The 19,618-nt window shown below is 35.2% G+C and overlaps 1 long non-coding RNA gene across 2 annotated transcripts in view; it reads left to right on the top strand.

Moving 5' to 3' along the window:
* The window catches only part of LOC138703398 (uncharacterized), a 98,597-nt gene extending 84,089 nt beyond the window's left edge, over positions 1-14,508 (top strand). The window contains exons 2-4 of one of the 2 annotated variants that reach the window (XR_011333148.1): positions 9,313-9,445; positions 10,598-10,773; positions 12,927-14,508. This is a non-coding gene — a long non-coding RNA (uncharacterized lncRNA). Of the gene's footprint in view, positions 1-4,235; positions 9,446-10,597; positions 10,774-12,926 lie in introns of those variants that run through there. The other variant, XR_011333147.1, reaches the window with a different exon arrangement.
* The last annotated feature ends 5,110 nt before the right edge of the window (positions 14,509-19,618 follow it).

Genomic DNA, 19,618 nt, shown 5'->3' with positions numbered 1-19,618 from the left:
TTTGCATTCCAATTCATTAGATTCTAATGCATTCCAACTATAAGCTGAAGACATCCTTGTCGAAATCTTTTGCTTCGTCTTCGTCTTATCTTCATCAGAAGAACTTGTCTATAAAGAAATGATCATTTCATGCTTGTTTGCTACCAGGTGCTATGGTGCATAGTTGCATCACATTCTCTCTTGGTACCATCTGACTATGTACACTGTTGTGTGCATCAAGAACCGCCATTCTTATCATCTGTGTGAGTCATATCAGGAAATTTAACGTCCATTCCGTAATTATTCAGGAATGGCGTATCTGATGATGTTCGTGTCTAACTCCTTCACTTCGTCATACTAGTCTTGCTCATCAGTTTCAGGAAAAGCTATCATCCTTTCCTGGTCCATGAAAAAAAAAAATCAGTTATTTATGCATGTTTACTACCCCTAGCAGGGGCTGTGATCTGGAGTTGCCTCGAACTTCCAATCTGAGTGCCCTTCAACTACTCAGCTTGTGTGCATCAAGAATCGCTATCTTATCTTCTGAGTAACTCCAGAGATCTTTTCATAAAGTGTTCTATATTTCAATCTATTTGCATATTCATATCAATCTGTATATACAATATTATATATTTTAATCACCTAATCTGATTTAAACTACTCTAGTGTATTTTGCATTCCAACTTATTAGATTCTAATGCTTTCCAACTATAAGCTGACGACATCCTTGTCGAAATCTTTTGCTTCTTCTTATCTTCATCAGAAGAACTTGTCTGTAGAGAAATGATCAGTTCATGCTTGTTTGCTGCCAGGCACTATGGTCCATAGTTGCATCATGTTCTCTGTCGGTTCCATCTGACTATGTACACTGTTGTGTGCATCAAGAACCGCCATTCTTATCTTCTGTGTGAGCCATGCCTGGAATTTAACGTCCATTCCGTAATTGTTCCGAAATGGTGTATCTGATGATGTTCATGTCTAACTCCTTCACTTCGTCGTATTAGTCCTGCTCATCAGTTTCAGGAAAACCTATCATCTTCTCCTGGTCCATGAAAGAAATTAGTTTATTTAAGCATGTTTACTAGCAAGGGCTGTGATCTGGAGTTGCCTCGAACTTCCAATCTGAGTGCCCTTCACTACTCAGCTTGTGTGCATCAAGAATCACTATCTTATCTACTGAGTAACTCCAGAGATCTTTTCATAAAGTATTCTGTTTACATATCCATATTAATTTGTATCATATATTTTAATCACATAGGCCTAATTTGATTTAAACTATTCTAGTATATTTTGCATTCCAATTCATTAGATTCTAATGTATTCCAACTATAAGCTGAAGACATCCTTGTCGAAATCTTTTGCTTCGTCTTCTTCTTATCTTCATCAGAAGAACTTGTCTATAGAGAAATGATCATTTCATGCTTGTTTGTTACCAGGTGCTATGGTCCATAGTTGCATCACATTCTCTCTTGGTACCATCTGACTATGTACACTGTTGTGTGCATCAAGAACCGCCATTCTTATCATCTGTGTGAGTCATATCAGGAAATTTAACATCCATTCCATAATTATTGAGTAATGGTGTATCTGATGATGTTCATGTCTAACTCCTTCACTTCGTCGTATTAGTCCTGCTCATCAGTTTCAGGAAAACCTATCATCTTCTCCTGGTCCATGAAAAAAATCAGTTTATTTAAGCATGTTTACTAGCAAGGGCTGTGGTCTGGAGTTGCCTCGAATTTTCCAATCTGAGTGCCCTTCACTGCTCAGCTTGTGTGCATCAAGAATCACTATCTTATCTTCTGAGTAACTCCAGAGATCTTTTCATAAAGTATTGTATCGGTTTACATATCCATATAAATTTGTATTATGTATTTTAATCACATAGGCCTAGTCTGATTTAAATTATTCTAGTATATTTTGCATTCCAATTCATCAGATTCTAATGCATTCCAACTATAAGCTGAAGACATCCTTGTCGAAATTTTTTGCTTCTTCTTAGCTTCATCAGAAGAACTTGTCTATAGAGAAATGATCAGTTCATGCTTGTTTGCTACCAGGTGCTATTATCCATAGTTGCATCATGTTCTCTATCAGTACCATCTATGTACACTGTTGTATGTATCAAGAACTGCCATTCTTATCTTCTGTGGGAGTCATGTCAGGAAATTTAACGCTCATTCCATAATTGGTCCTGAATGCCTTATCTGATGATGTTCATGTCTAACTCCTTCACTTCGTCATACTAATCTTGCTCATCAGTTTCAGGAAAAGCTATCATCCTTTCCTGGTACATGAAAAAAAAAAATCAGTTATTTATTCATGTTTACTACCCCTATCTGGAGTTGCCTCACTTTACTATTAAACTATTCTAGTATATTTTGCATTCCAATTCATTAGATTCTAATGCATTCCAACTATAAGCTGAAGACATCCTTGTCGAAATCTTTTGCTTCGTCTTCGTCTTATCTTCATCAGAAGAACTTGTCTATAAAGAAATGATCATTTCATGCTTGTTTGCTACCAGGTGCTATGGTGCATAGTTGCATCACATTCTCTCTTGGTACCATCTGACTATGTACACTGTTGTGTGCATCAAGAACCGCCATTCTTATCATCTGTGTGAGTCATATCAGGAAATTTAACGTCCATTCCGTAATTATTCAGGAATGGCGTATCTGATGATGTTCGTGTCTAACTCCTTCACTTCGTCATACTAGTCTTGCTCATCAGTTTCAGGAAAAGCTATCATCCTTTCCTGGTCCATGAAAAAAAAAAATCAGTTATTTATGCATGTTTACTACCCCTAGCAGGGGCTGTGATCTGGAGTTGCCTCGAACTTCCAATCTGAGTGCCCTTCAACTACTCAGCTTGTGTGCATCAAGAATCGCTATCTTATCTTCTGAGTAACTCCAGAGATCTTTTCATAAAGTGTTCTATATTTCAATCTATTTGCATATTCATATCAATCTGTATATACAATATTATATATTTTAATCACCTAATCTGATTTAAACTACTCTAGTGTATTTTGCATTCCAACTTATTAGATTCTAATGCTTTCCAACTATAAGCTGACGACATCCTTGTCGAAATCTTTTGCTTCTTCTTATCTTCATCAGAAGAACTTGTCTGTAGAGAAATGATCAGTTCATGCTTGTTTGCTGCCAGGCACTATGGTCCATAGTTGCATCATGTTCTCTGTCGGTTCCATCTGACTATGTACACTGTTGTGTGCATCAAGAACCGCCATTCTTATCTTCTGTGTGAGCCATGCCTGGAATTTAACGTCCATTCCGTAATTGTTCCGAAATGGTGTATCTGATGATGTTCATGTCTAACTCCTTCACTTCGTCGTATTAGTCCTGCTCATCAGTTTCAGGAAAACCTATCATCTTCTCCTGGTCCATGAAAGAAATTAGTTTATTTAAGCATGTTTACTAGCAAGGGCTGTGATCTGGAGTTGCCTCGAACTTCCAATCTGAGTGCCCTTCACTACTCAGCTTGTGTGCATCAAGAATCACTATCTTATCTACTGAGTAACTCCAGAGATCTTTTCATAAAGTATTCTGTTTACATATCCATATTAATTTGTATCATATATTTTAATCACATAGGCCTAATTTGATTTAAACTATTCTAGTATATTTTGCATTCCAATTCATTAGATTCTAATGTATTCCAACTATAAGCTGAAGACATCCTTGTCGAAATCTTTTGCTTCGTCTTCTTCTTATCTTCATCAGAAGAACTTGTCTATAGAGAAATGATCATTTCATGCTTGTTTGTTACCAGGTGCTATGGTCCATAGTTGCATCACATTCTCTCTTGGTACCATCTGACTATGTACACTGTTGTGTGCATCAAGAACCGCCATTCTTATCATCTGTGTGAGTCATATCAGGAAATTTAACATCCATTCCATAATTATTGAGTAATGGTGTATCTGATGATGTTCATGTCTAACTCCTTCACTTCGTCGTATTAGTCCTGCTCATCAGTTTCAGGAAAACCTATCATCTTCTCCTGGTCCATGAAAAAAATCAGTTTATTTAAGCATGTTTACTAGCAAGGGCTGTGGTCTGGAGTTGCCTCGAATTTTCCAATCTGAGTGCCCTTCACTGCTCAGCTTGTGTGCATCAAGAATCACTATCTTATCTTCTGAGTAACTCCAGAGATCTTTTCATAAAGTATTGTATCGGTTTACATATCCATATAAATTTGTATTATGTATTTTAATCACATAGGCCTAGTCTGATTTAAATTATTCTAGTATATTTTGCATTCCAATTCATCAGATTCTAATGCATTCCAACTATAAGCTGAAGACATCCTTGTCGAAATTTTTTGCTTCTTCTTAGCTTCATCAGAAGAACTTGTCTATAGAGAAATGATCAGTTCATGCTTGTTTGCTACCAGGTGCTATTATCCATAGTTGCATCATGTTCTCTATCAGTACCATCTATGTACACTGTTGTATGTATCAAGAACTGCCATTCTTATCTTCTGTGGGAGTCATGTCAGGAAATTTAACGCTCATTCCATAATTGGTCCTGAATGCCTTATCTGATGATGTTCATGTCTAACTCCTTCACTTCGTCATACTAATCTTGCTCATCAGTTTCAGGAAAAGCTATCATCCTTTCCTGGTACATGAAAAAAAAAAATCAGTTATTTATTCATGTTTACTACCCCTATCTGGAGTTGCCTCACTTTACTATTAAACTATTCTAGTATATTTTGCATTCCAATTCATTAAATTCTAATGCATTCCAACTATAAGCTGAAGACATCCTTGTCGAAATCTTTTGCTTCGTCTTCTTCTTATCTTCATCAGAAGAACTTGTCTATAGAGAAATGATCAGTTCATGCTTGTTTGTTACCAGGTGCTATGGTCTATAGTTGCATCATGTTCTCTGTCAGTACCATCTGACTATGTACACTGTTGTGTGCATCAGGAATTGCCATTCTTATCTTCTGTGTGAGCCATGTCAGGGAATTTAACATCCATTCCATAATTGTTCCTGAATGCCATATCTGATGATGTTCGTATCTAACTCCTTCACTTCGTCATACTAGTCTTGGTCATCAGTTTCAGGAAAACTTATCATCCTTCAGTTTATTTATACGTGATTACTAGCAAGTGCTGTGGTCTGGAGTTGCCTCGAATTTTTCAATCTGAGTGCCCTTCAACTACTCAGCTTGTGTGTATCAAGAATCACTATCTTACCTATCTACAGAGATTTACTTAACACCCACTCCAGAATTATTCCTAATACCATGTTAAGCATGTTTACTGGCAAATCCTGTGGACTGGAGTTAACTGACATTACGAATGTAGGGGAGACCTGTGTACCTAGGACCGCTTTTTTCTAACCTCTTTAATGTTTTGCAGGTAAATCCAAAAACAAAGTTTTAATGTCAGATGTAAGAATAGGTTTTATTGCATATAATGACACGCTTACATTTAAATAAAATAATATTATCTGTGCTATTAAAAGATGTTATTTCTGAAACTCTACAAATGGCTCTAGGTACAATGACTGGTTGTACCTAGGACCATGCATGCTTGTACCTTGGGCCATTTATTATTACCTCACATTTCAGTACTCTAATTGTGGTTTATTTTATTTTAGCATAATTATATAATGCAGTCAAATTTAATGTCAAGAATGAAAACAAAAGAACTTATTTAAAATTGTGACTCTCACTGTACTTTCTAAAAAATGTTATATCCTTCAAAATTTGTACTAAAAGCCAGTTGAAGACACTGACGTGCAGTTCCACCTGTTGTTACAGGGGCTGGAAGTTTCATAACAATATCTTCCTTAAAGATACCATATATTTCTTCTTTGTCATAGAAAAATTTATTGGTAGCTGTTGATGTTTACTTCAAATATTTAACAAGAAAATTATTAGGTTTGTCTGAATTACAACAATCGACATTTTCAACAACATAATGTTTCACACTTTTCTTGCCGGCTAATTTGGTCAAGAAGAAGTCTCCATTTGAAACAGTGTCTTCATCATAGTTGTCAGCTACTGGTGGCCAGTCACAGTGATTAGCCGAGTCAGAGTCTTGTTCAGAAAGTTCTTCTTCTGAGGAGGATGATGACACTGTTGTTAAAATTTTCTTTTTACAAGCTATTTTGCTTTTTTTCACTGATTGAATTTCATTCTTTTCTGGTGTGTCCTTTAAAACTCTGCATTTTCCTGACCTATGCCCTCCCTAGAAACCCTAGGTCCTACTTTAGGAAAGGGACAGATCTGTTCCGGTGTTACTGAGGTTCCTTTCTCCCTGGATGTCAGTGCCATGATCTCACATTGAATTGGTGTTCCTGGTGTGGATTGACTGTTCTCAATTGGAGATGAGTCATCGTTTCCTTGACTGCTTTCAGGTTCTGGTCTGTCAGTAACACTTGAGCTCAAGAAGTCATCATCACTGAACACATTTTTGTTTTGATACCCGGAAGCCTGACTGTATATTGGCAGGGGTGAAAGCTAGTGGGTAGGCTTTACCAAAATTTTCAGCCACATCATAGATAGTAATAGGTTTGCCACCATTCATGTGCAGCCATTCAGTGTATGCAACATTATAGTACTTCTTTAAATTGCCGAAAACAGACCTATCCAATGGCTGCAATTTATGACTCGTATGAGGTGGGAAAGTTAGCAAAATGATTTCATTATCCTTTGCCAAGTCAATAGCTTCAATGGCTACATGACTCTCGTGATTATCTAAAATCATTAACACCTTGTTGTTACGACTGGGTTTTACATGGTGAATAAAATGTTGAAGGTATTCAACAAATTTCTCCCCATTGGACCATCCACTAATGTGAGCTGAACCCAAAGTTCCAAGAGGTGCTCCCTTTAGTGATTTGAAGTGCACCCATGGAAATATCATCATTGGAGGGACTGAACTTCCTATTGCATTTATGCCCCCAATCACAGTTATGTTTAGCCATCGTTCCTCAGACGTCATGCTACCCACTTGTTTCACTCCTTTAGGTGCTACCACTTTTACAGGCACATGAACGGTTGTTATCCCACTCTCGTCAATGTTATAAATATGTTTAGGAGTAATCTTGTGTTTTGAAAGGACATCGGATAATTTTTGAAAGAATAAGTCAACATGTGTCCTGTTAAAAGTAGTATCGTGTGCTAAACTAGTTGTTTGAGGCTTTCTTAGGGAAATTGCATTTGCATGACGTTTCATGAAATCTGCATACCATTGCTCACCTGCAATTCCATCTCTATCCCAAGATTTGGGTTACCTTTTTTTTATTTACTTTAGTGAATTCAAATGCTCGTTTCCTCACTTCTTTACGAGACAAACCATAATGCATTTGGCTACTTTTTAATAGATACTCCATTAAATTGCTTTCTTCTTGTTTTGAAAAAACTGTACAAACAGCATATTTATTAAAATATTGTTCTGGTTTACAATCATGTTCGTTTATGTAGTCTAGATACCGTTTTAGCGTCGTTCTTGCAACTTCACATTGTCTGGCTGCCTCACGCACCTTCAGTCCATCTATTCGCACTTTCTTTGCAGCTCTATCAACAGCTTCTGGATTTCGTTCGTGTCTCTTCATATCAGTTTTACTTCTGGGCATCTAGATACAAATAATATGGGTATGTTTCATTCTCATGTAATGTGAATGCAGGGCCTTAGGTGTAAATATTTATCGTACAGAATTATACACACAGAATGCATGATCAAAGTTACTCTAAAGTAATTTTAAATGTAAAAATATGTTCTATAATTAGTCTGGTTTCATGCATTTGTACCTAGGGCCATGGCCCTAGATATATTGATATCTTCTGGTCCTAGGTACAATCACAGCTTATAATTTTCAAAATGGCTAATATAACCTAAAATATGGGACTATTATTGAATAAAGGTTTTGTAGTATCATCTAAAGACTTCAGTAATATCCAATGCAAGAAGAGCAATAACACAATTAATGATACACTCAGTTTTTGTTCTAGCCACTGACCTTTCTTTTGCCACATCAGAATAATGGAATATGGTTTCATTTAATTTTGGTATACAGTCCATTGATCGGTAGCTAAAAAGATGCCTAACAGTATTGAAGGCTGCTCTAGCCTTCCATACCGTTAGGCAGCAAGGAGCCGGTGAGCTAATGCTGAAGTTGCCTGCTGCTGAAGAAATAAAGTATCTATTCTAGACGTTGCACTGCAACCTTGGAGACTTTTGTTATGTTTCTGGGTAGCAATGGGATGATTCAAATCTTGGCTACCTAATAGAAGAAATAAAATATTGCTATGACTTGTCTTTCCATTTTATCAAAAAAGAGTAATTTGTCAATTCTTTAATGTTTGCTTTATAAACCAAAACGAATTAAACAATGATAGGAAGTAATTAGATGCAATGTATAAAATAATAAATTTCTTTACCTTTATTTGCAATAGATACATATGTTCCGGCTCCGCAAATTTTACATTCAGCTTCAAATTAATTTCTTCCCTTTTTGAATGCAGGATACTTGCTGGTAGGGCATTGGTGAACTTATATTGCCGTTTTGGCATTTTGAAATAGTAATGGAATAATATCTAATTTAGAACCACGTCATTAAAGTAGTCTGATCTCGTGCAGATGAAAACACGTCGAATCTTGACTGCACACAAAGAAGAAGTGAGAATGCAGAAATGGATCTACATTCGCACCTCGATCTCTCGATTTACTAGCTACCTCTCAGCAATGATCATAACAAGAAGGCGCAAAGAGAGTTATGATCATTGGCAAAAGAGTATATTCCGTCGGTACTGCTGCTACCTACAGGTAAATTACTTGAAAAAGACATCAACTCAGATAATTTCAAAATATCAGGTATAAAAGTTATGAAAAGGAGAGCATTTCTTGAGTTTTAAAAAATCCGCCCAGAGCCCAGACAAAGGTCTAAAAAGGAGGACATGTCTGGACAAAAGAGGATGTCTGACCACCCTAGCCATGGAATAACTGAGATTCGCCTTACAGTTGGAGAAACCTTGGGGGAAAAACCCAACCAGGTTATCAGTCCAAGTGGAAATGGAACTTATATATGACCACAGCTCCTGATCAGCAGGCAAACATGCCTACTGCATGATCTACACCTGAGGCTTACATAAATATAATTAGAAGCTGTAGTAACATAGTCACACATTAACACAGATAAGGGGGTATGTTTTTTTTTTTCTAATAATGTTGCATGATAAAACCAAAAGAAAAAAACAGCTTCAGCCAGTGCTAAGGGCTTCATTTAATCTTTCAATGGAAACCTCACCTGATTGCCTTGCAACATCTCTCTGTACATCCCTGTTCCCAAGCCTCTCTCAACGAGCTTAGAACTGTCGGATTCATCTACACCACCCAATACTGGAAGACAAGAACTTAAGGTGGTGAGCACAGCCCAATGCAGACACGAACTTTGTATATGGTTCTTGCTTTCTCTCTCCTCAGGTTAGTAAACAGCAAGTTTCAAGGGTGGTAGCATATGAAAATAACTTACCATATACATATATAACGAAAAAAGTGGATAGAACTTCAGATCTGAATTTTTCATATGTATAGAAGAAAAAATGATCATATCAACATGGGTCCAAAAATACCTGGATTGTTAGTAGGACTTGCAAGAATGATCATAGTGCACTCCAGAGACGTTTGTTTGCTGAAATTATTATAATGCATTCTGTTTACATTTCCTTAGATGAACTGTTCACAATTGTGTTCTCGTGCCTCAATACAGGCTGCAGCTCATCTCATTGAGATCCGAACATTCTTGACCTCCATGCTCACCAGATTTCAACCAATTGCATTTCTTTTTATGGAGACACTTAAAGTCATTGGTGTATTCGACTCTGTGAATAATGAAGGAACTGTCCCTTAGTAGATTCTGCAAGGCTGTTGGACAATGAAAACTACACCAGGAATTTGGGAGCATGTTCAGATCTCGACGAGGTGATGAGCTGTGACCTGTATTCAGGCAGGAGGTTAACATTTTGAACAGTTCGTGTAAGGAAATTTAAAGAAACTGCATCATAAGAATTTCAGCAAACTTACTGGAGCGCACTGTTATACTTGCAAGACCTACTCAGAAGCCAAGTATTTCCGGATCCATTTTGATATGACAGTTTTTTCTTCTATACATATGAGGACTCTGTACCTATGACGTTTGTTCACTTTAATCGTTACACTTTGTATTTTATTTCGTGGCAGTATAATTTTACATTTATAAAGTATAGTAACTGCATGATTGCATTGTTTTGCTTGCATGCAAACAGTAAAGTTTTAGCTTTTGATATGGGACTAGAGAAATGATGAAAGGCTTTAAATTATATTGTGAATCAACTCAGCCATAATGGATTAATTTCGGATTCCTTCAGTAGGAATCGTGAGTTCACTGTAGTGCATGCTTCTGTGATTGTGATGTTTTCGTAAATATTGTGAGCTCTAAAGCAATTGAACTGTTAAGCAAACTCTTTACATTGCATCACAACATAAAGGAATAAGTTATCAGGCGACATTTGAGCATTTTGTATCAATGCAGTGAATTTCTGATGAGTGTGGCATGGTGAAATGAACAATAGTTACTTTATTTTCTCTTTTTTTCAGTTTGAAATAAGGAAATTATTGGTTTGAACGAAAAGCAATACAGTCTAGAGACCCGAAATGATGCTGGGTCTTGTGATTTTTCTCCGTACAAGTATAAGGGACCTGCAGTATGCCCTAATGATGCTGGTTGGATGAAGAGGAGAAGAAAAATCTGTCACATGGATGGAGGGTAAAAGGTGTGCATTCCATTACGTTTCAGTTAATTTTGATGAAAATGACAATCAGAGCTGCTTCTTTTTTTTTCTTCTTCTTCTTTTTCTTCAATAATTTTCCGCATATCTGCAAATTGGAAAAATGAAGAGTATCCAAGATTGAACCTCATTCTTATAGATAAACACAATATAATACAATATAATTACAAAGATTATATTAGCCTAGTCTCATGGAAATGATTTTAAGAGGGCCTGTAATTGTTCTCTGTAATGCAGTTAATCCTGGTACTCCAGTAATGATGAAAAGATATTCATTGAACATTTTTGTAACACTTAACTGTCAAGCAAACATTCTCAAAGTTATTTTTTTCTTCCACCATGTTAATAATGCCAAAACAAGTGCTTGTACAAATTTTGCCACTCGAGCACAACTACGAGGTCCGTAAAAAAATAAGTTTCCCTCTGGCTGTTTACAGAAAGAAAACACAATTTAATTGGAAAAATTTATTGAAATAGATACAACTGTTGAGTTATTTTTCAACATATTCCCCACTGGAATTGAGACATTTATCATACCATGGGATTGACAGAGAGGTGCAAACGGCTGTCACACACTGGTTCCGATCCCGGGCGGGAGACTTCTACAACACAGGGATTCAAAAGTTGATCTCATGATGTGGTAAATGTCCACACCTGTGGAGTAACAGTTAGTGTGTCTAACCACGAAACCAGGTGGCCCAAGTTCGAATCCTGATTGAGGCAAGTTACCTGTTCTAAATGAAGAGGGAGGAGAGCAATGGTAAATTGTTCAATGGTTGAGCGGTTTGGTTTCAACCATTGAGAGATTGCAGCCTGGTAAATTCTTTTTCTTTAAGACAATGGACTGGACCCAAAAAATTTAATCATAAATACCTTTCTAGTTCTTTTAAAGTTCATGCATTTAACTAACATAAGTATTAACCCTCTTAATGCTGATCCCCTTTGTGTAATATTATGTGAAAAATGCCAAGTAAATGTACACAAGTGAGCTGCTCCACTGAACCATATCACAAGTAGACCATTACCAGCACTTCTAGCAAAATTATAAAATCACGATGTAATCTTGATTGGCACTCAAAGGGTTAAGAACAAAGTATGGCGTAATCTTAAGACTTAAAGAGTAATAGTACCGGTATTCTGACATGTTAACAAATAATTTAATTAATTATCAATCACTGGATTAATGAAATTTTGTAGCATGTTGTAGTTTCCTTAAGCCAACATCATTAATTTATGCTAATTTTCCTTGACACAAATTTTTTCTGATCACTTAAAACTTACCAAATTGATAAGATTGTGTTATTAAATTGATTTTGATTATGTTGGTTGAAAAAGAAAAGGTAATGGGAATAATAATTATGCACTGTAACTCACCAGAAAAGTTAGCAGAGTGAGCAGGAAAGCAGCAGAAGGATGTCAGCATGTCAGCGAAACACTCACCACACATATACATGCCAAATATTTTTATATGAAATATATGTAATTTTATATAGGCTATGAAAGTGTATGAACATCTCAATTCTAAACACTAGTTTTTTGCCATTGGAATGCGGATTTTTACATTTTACTATCTTTAACTATATTAAATAGCATGCTGTCAAAAGTGAAATATCAGTGATTAAAACTTGGGAAATCATTTTATTTTCTATTTTAAGTGCATCTCATTTACGCATGAAAAATTCAAGGGTTTGAATATTGAAGCATTTCTAAGTCTGAAAAAATTCCCAATCATTAAAAAGTAAGTGACTTGGTCACTAATATTTGTTACATAGACATTATTTAGTTAGATTTCAGAATTTAGAATTTAGGATCTCTGCTTTTCGACACAATTACAATAATTATTCTCCTAAGAATATTTCCTTTATAAAATATTTATTCGTGAAAAATGCTTAGGAAAGTAAAATGACAAATTCCAGGAAAATATCTTACGGCCTGGCCAGGGCCCGGTTGAAAAACAAGGTTGTACATTTTTAGACTACTTCGATCTTTGTAGATCCTCGTAATACTTTGAATTCTCTTTATGATGTTGCCCACTGTGAGTGTTGGTGTAGCTATCGAAATAGAGTTAATATTGTTTCGAAAACTTTCTCTGTATAGATCTTTTTGTGCTGATTGATTGTGTCTTGGGTGTGATTCAGGTATGGAGCAGGAAGCAGAAGAAGCTGCAGCCTCTGTTGGAGTATTCCTGTGTACTAGACTGCTAGAAAGCAATGATGTCATTTGTCAGAATCTAACCAATCTTCCTTTGACTACTACTCAATCTTGTGTTACCAACACTCATTTGTCTTCGAATTAATTTGATGAACTGCAGAGTGTAAGGCTGTGGAAGATGTGCTTGCATTCTTTCATTGGAAATGTGAAGACATTTGAGGCAACATTAAAAGAAAACAAAGGTGATATGTGTGTGTGGTGTTAAATGTGTTAAATTTCTGCCTGTAGACCATTTGAAACAGTTCAAATTAAAGTGAAAGAGAAATTAAGAAGTAATGGTGGATTTTCTTTCCTGTGCCTTATAAGATATCATATAATATGTACAAGTTTGTTGCAAATTGAGACTATATTTTTGGCTTTCCGTCTCTCAATAGGAACATTGCAGTTTAGCATTCTCGTCTGTGAGACATGTGATCAGTAAAATTTCACTTACAAAATGTATGTTGTTAATTCTTGAACTGTGAATTGTTACTCAAAAATTTGTAAACAAGTATGCAAAAGACATTCAGAAGAGGTGTAGGTTGCACTTTTTCAATTGCTGGTAAAGTATACAAAAACTGGCATTGATTTGAAAATTTCATCATCTACCTTCATCTTCAAGTGAAAAAAAAAAAGATCGGGAAAGATTGGTACAAATGGATAAATCCGCATGGCTGACTGAAGGTAGATCTAATCTGTGAAATATTTTCAGTTTTTACCACAGCAGCAGTGGAGAAAGTTCAAGTTTCACCTCAATTGTATAAATTGCCATTGCTTTCCTCATGATTTAGAGCACCATGGAGAGCACATATTTCATATCGTGTAAAGTTACATACAGAGTGTAAATTAATATGTGGGAAACCTTTGGGGAATGGATAGAGGATCTAAAAATAAGCAAAAGGTCCATGTAAATATATAGTCAGTTTTGCTTTGTTTTTTAATTACAGCTACTTTTTAGTTCATACATGTTTGCTTATTAGTATGACAACTTTATTTTTACATCTTTGTTTACAAAGTCCATCCATAATTCTACAGGCTGTGCACAAAAATGGCCAGCCTGAGTTCTAATACAGGCTTCTAAGTGCCGCATCATGGACTGTCTTACTTTCTCCCATATTTCATGTGTCCGTTGTATCTGCTGACATCTTTCAGCACGCTGATGAAGAATTTCAATGTTCTGAATAGATCTTGAATACAAAATTGTTTTTAAATGCTCCTATAAGTAAAAAACCAATGGATTGAGATCAGGGGAATGATTCCCACGACCTATCCATTGGCTAGGGAATCGCTGACTTAGAATTGTTCTAGCAGCAAAATAAAAATAAGGCAGTGCCTTGTCATGCATGAACCACATACTGTGAATTGAGTGTAGTCGGGTGGCAGTAATGAGTAGATCCTTTTGTTTTTTTACAAGATCCATTCATTTAATAAATATGACCCACTAATGTAAGAACTTCAGGACTAAACCACAAAGTACTATAATAATAATAATAATAATAATAATAATAATAATAATAATAAAAAAAACAAAGTGAAATTGACTATATATTTACTTAAACTTTTTAAAATTTAAAAGCCATATTAGAGATCTGATAAGCTGCTTTATAAAGTTAAACACAAGATCCGTCTGTCCTTATCTGTTTGTGTTTAACTTAATAAACTTTTTTGCTTGTTTTTAAATCCTCTATTTCCCAAGAGTTTCCCACATATTAGTTAAGTCCGGTTCAGACAGTGCTTGTTTTCTTGCGTATTTCCTAGCTGGCTAGCAAGCTGGGTGTCGTGGAGGGTACGATGCTGGCTCCGGTGATGGTTGTTCTCACGGAGCTCACTCTTTTCACAGTTCAGATTGGAAAATAATCTGCTGTTTCATCTGTTGCCAACACTCATGGTCAAAAAGAAACTAAACCATGAGTGGAAAACAACTAAAGTTCTACATTAACAATAGTAAATGTCGTAATAAGGTAATTAAACCTTACGTGCAGAACAGCTAAATTCCGATATTTAATTGCTGTTTCTTAGAAACTAAAGAATATAGAAATATAGAAAAAAAATAGGTTTAGTTGGAAAACAACGAACATGGCGACATGGTTTCAGTGGTGATATTATATGATCATCTTTGATTCCAGTCTGCAAACCAGCACGAAAAATAGCAAGGAACCTACCCTCGAAATCCAGCAAGCTAGCCACCAGAGCGCATTACTTCCAGCAAGTGAGCACGCAGGGTAGTCACCTTGGAATCCATCACGGAAACAAGCACCGTCTGAACTGGGCTTTAGTTAACATTCTGTATATTAGAGTTCATTAAAATGTGTTACATAATATTAGTTAATTTTAATTTATGAAACTTACCACCAGAGTGGCCTGCCTAGCATGACAAAGTATACCTAACAAAATGTAATAATTTTTAAATAATAAAACAAGAACATAAACGTAAATTTAGAGTACATGTTGCACTCCCAGTAAAATAGTATCATAACCCGAAAATTATAATTTTTAAAGTTATGGTATTTCCTAGTAAAATACTGCTGTAAAAATATTTTAATAAATAGGTACCAAAGCCTTTGATAATTTACTTTTTTATTATTAAAATTTCATACCTCCAACAGTAAAACAATGTTGGAAATTATTTACGAAAGTAATATGTGATTTTTGACATGACAATATTTTATTGGGAATGTGATATGATTCATGTGTGTTGTCTCATGTTCCTGCTGGTGCTAGATTGTGTCTTGTTAACCAGTGTTGCCAAATGGTTTTTATAAATCATCCTAGATGGTGTTTCAAATCTGCTATTTCTGTTCTGAATAAGTGATTAAAAATTAATACAGTGGTTGGAAAGTGCTTTATTTGAAGTATACTTATTACCCGAGTTAAATTCGTTCTAGCCAAGAGCATTTGGTTTGATTATAATCCTGTAGTCCTACATAATCGTAGAATAGCAGTAAATGTGGAGTGGGAATGTCCACAATTCACCAATTCCTCTCTCGAGAAGCTGTGGTAATTACAGAATGGTTACATGCTTGAAGCACAGTTTACATACACAAAAACAATTTAGACAGATTGGTTTGCACATGCAATTAGCTTAAATTAGCTTTCTTAATTTGAGACACCTGGCGATAATATGTAAAAACTCTTTATTTCATGAGTAGAAACACTTCTCTTCATATGCCTCAATAAACAATTTCAACTATTTATTGGCCAGCCCATTTAGTAGCCTTTATTTTAACAGTTACATAATGTCATATAATCAGCTCTATTGGAGTGCAAGAGGTCAAATGCCTTTATTGTCAAATGCCTGGCATTAGAAAACAACAACAACATAATCAGCTGTATTAGTAATAAACAGACCAGGATTTATATGCACAGATAAAATTTGAAATATGCAAAAACATGCAAAATCCAAATTTTTGTAAAGTTTACTATCTTTCTAAAAAACAAAAGTGTGAATGATTTGTCAGGTAGGTTAAAAATGTTTTTTTTAATTAAGTTTGAACATGCTGTAACCAAGGATTTTTTTGATAACACCATGCATAGTTTTATCTTGATAGCTTCACCAGCAGACCCTTGTGTTCTGTTAGAGATTCTACTATTTTCAGTGACTTTGCAGGAGGTATCATGAACGATTACACTCACACAAACCGCACACAGAATACAACAAAATCACGCACTTAACCCCAGACCGCTGTTATGCCTACTGGGTATACAGACGTGTGCAAATTATTGACTCAGCACCACATTTTTCACATTTTCATAATTATCATGAATTACTGGCCACAAAATAATTCTGCAGAACTCTGTGCGATAGGATCAGTACAAAAAAAGTCCTAGAAACCCGAATTTTTCCACAAATGAGGGACTGGTTCCCTGATGGTGAATGTGTCTTCATGAAGGATGAAACACTTTGTCACAAAGCCAGATCAGTAACTAATTTTCTGGCTGAAAATAATGTAGACGTCCTTCTTTGGCCAGGTAAACAGCCCAGATGCAAATCCAATTGAAAATCTTTGGTCTATCATAAAGAGGAAACTAAAAAAAAAAAATACGATTACCAAGGTAGACCTCATAGAAACACTTATCCAAATATGGCACAGGGATGAAGACATCAAGAAACAATGTGAAAATCTCATGAACAGCATGTCAAACTGCATAAAATTATGATAAAGAACAAAGGGTTTCATACTAAATTTTAATTGTTGCAAACAGTGTGTAATAAATGAGTTTTGTAGATTAAATATTACTTGAATCATATATATTATCGTTAGAGTCTAACAATTTGCACACTTCTGTAAGTTAAAAACAGAGAATAGGTATGGATGTTTGAGAATGCTTCTTGATGTGCAGTAGTTCAATGGAACAAAAGCAGGGAGTGGTTGTTTTGGTTTTTTCACAGCTACCAAGGAATTTCCAGCCATCTAGTACAGCCAACCAAAACATATTATGTGCTAGCAACCGAACGATTAGAATAATATTATTTTTGTCACAAAATATGCAAATTTGGGGATTTCTGCGATAAAATCCTGAAAATATGCTACACTATAGGTATGTACAATAGTCTTATTATATGCAGGAACTCAGAACCGTCTTGAATTAAACCTTTCTTCAGAGAGCTTTATGGAATACTGAATGAAACATCTGGGGAATGCAGTGAGCTCAACAACAGGGAACATAACAATGTAAATTGGTTGTGTAAGAAATGAATTCAGTTAACACCAAAACAAGATAATACACAGTTTTATTCATTAAGTTCAGTTGATTTTAAAATCAATTGTCAAGTTAAAATTATGCACTTTTACTAAATAACAATGCAATAAGTGTTACCCTAAAGATTATGAAGATAATTTATTGCATGTACAGTATCATTGGTGTATATTAAATCTACATTTCTCAGAAAAATGCAGTGCTGCTTTTTTTTTTTTTTGCAGAGTATTTTACTTCTTAAATATTGAATAATGCAAAATGACATGTGTTAGCACCTTGAATCTTAGTTTTGATTTCAGTTTTAACATCATTGTTAGATGTGAATTTACTTCCCAAATATTAAAAATTCTCCAAGTTTACTTCTATCAGGGCTGGGCAAAATACTGACATCCAAGTATTTCAAATACAAATACAAAATACTTCAAAGAATAGTATTTGAAATACAAATACAAAATACTTTTAAAAAATTAACCAAAATACATTTGTATTTCAACTACCCGATACAATATATAAAGAAATAAAAATATTACCGAAAATCTAAAGTATTATATTAACATTAAAATTATTTTTATCTCGAAGTTTTATATAAACACTGTAACTGAACATTCTTCCTTTTCCCAGTCAACAATGAAATTGTGCTACATATGAATAATAATTACTGCTCCCTTTCAAAAAAGCCAGTTTCTCAAAAAGTTCATCAGGTAAGGATCCCCTTGCTGGTGAATCAATAAATCCAGCAAAACAAAACAGTCTTTCTACAGGCGCAGAGGAACACAAACTTCTATTATACTTTATAAAAGCTTGTTTCACTGTTGTGTAATTCTCTAGACAGCACAGGGTTGTCCCTTTGCCATTGAAGAATTGTGTGAGCTCATACTCCACAGCAGACAAGTTCTTTTCGTTTTGCTTTTCAAAGTCTGTTGTACTTGAGTTGAAAACATAAAAATTGTTTTCATCGTCTGAACTGACCAAAGGTGTAGCGAGAACTGCTCAGCTGATTTCACACACATATTCTGTATCCTCTTCTTATCATTTGGTGAGGCATTTTCAGGTAGCTGTCTCATCTTAAATTATGGGTGTAAACAAGCTGCCAAAATAGCTCAATTTGCTTTTGGGATCAGATCAAACTTCGCTTTAAATCTTGATGAAAGCGAACTCATTAGGATTGGAGTTACTTGGAATAGATGGCGTAGATTACTAGATAATATAACGTGTAATTTGTTTTTGAGGGAAATTAATGTGGATAGAAGTTAGCCGTAATAGCATGTCTTCTCATTTTGCATTAAATCAAGGGCAATGGGTTTCAGAACTGCACACTATTCTTCAAGGTACTGAAACTCAACATCTTTGAAGGTTGGCAATCCCAGTTTTTCACATATACTGTTTATATCATGTCTGAATTGCAATATTTGAGAGATTGAGCCACAAAGAGAATTCCATCGAGTTGGGCAAGGAAACTTTAATGAATATTTCAAGATATCTGATAAATTTCTGAGGATTTGGGTCTCCTAGACGCATTCCATAATGCTGAACACTTAGCAAGTGTTGGGTGATGGATCCTTGATGCTGTTGGAGATTTCTTTATGGCATTAAGAAAATCAGTTGTGACAAGAAAACTAAGTATATGGCTAGCACATCTGAAATGGGTAGGCAAATAAGACAGAAATTCATTCTTCAAATACAAATCCAAAACTTGGAGGAGGAGAAGAAGAAGAAGAAGAAGACGAAGAAGAAGAAGAAGAAGAAAGTATTTTGAGTATTTGAAATACAAAATACATCAATTTTATGTATTTAAATACAAAATACTTTCTAAAATCCTTGCAAATTACAAAATACAAATGTATTTCAAATACGTATTTCAAATACTGCCCATATCTTGAATAGTACTTGGTTGTCTGATATCAAATATTAATACAGTCTTGCTATATTGTTTTTCAGATTT

This window comes from Periplaneta americana, chromosome 7 (genome assembly GCF_040183065.1).
Source record: "Periplaneta americana isolate PAMFEO1 chromosome 7, P.americana_PAMFEO1_priV1, whole genome shotgun sequence".
NCBI lineage: Eukaryota > Metazoa > Arthropoda > Insecta > Blattodea > Blattidae > Periplaneta > Periplaneta americana.
The sequence above is the reverse complement of the archived record's forward strand: the minus strand, read 5'-3'. Positions and strand labels throughout refer to the sequence as shown.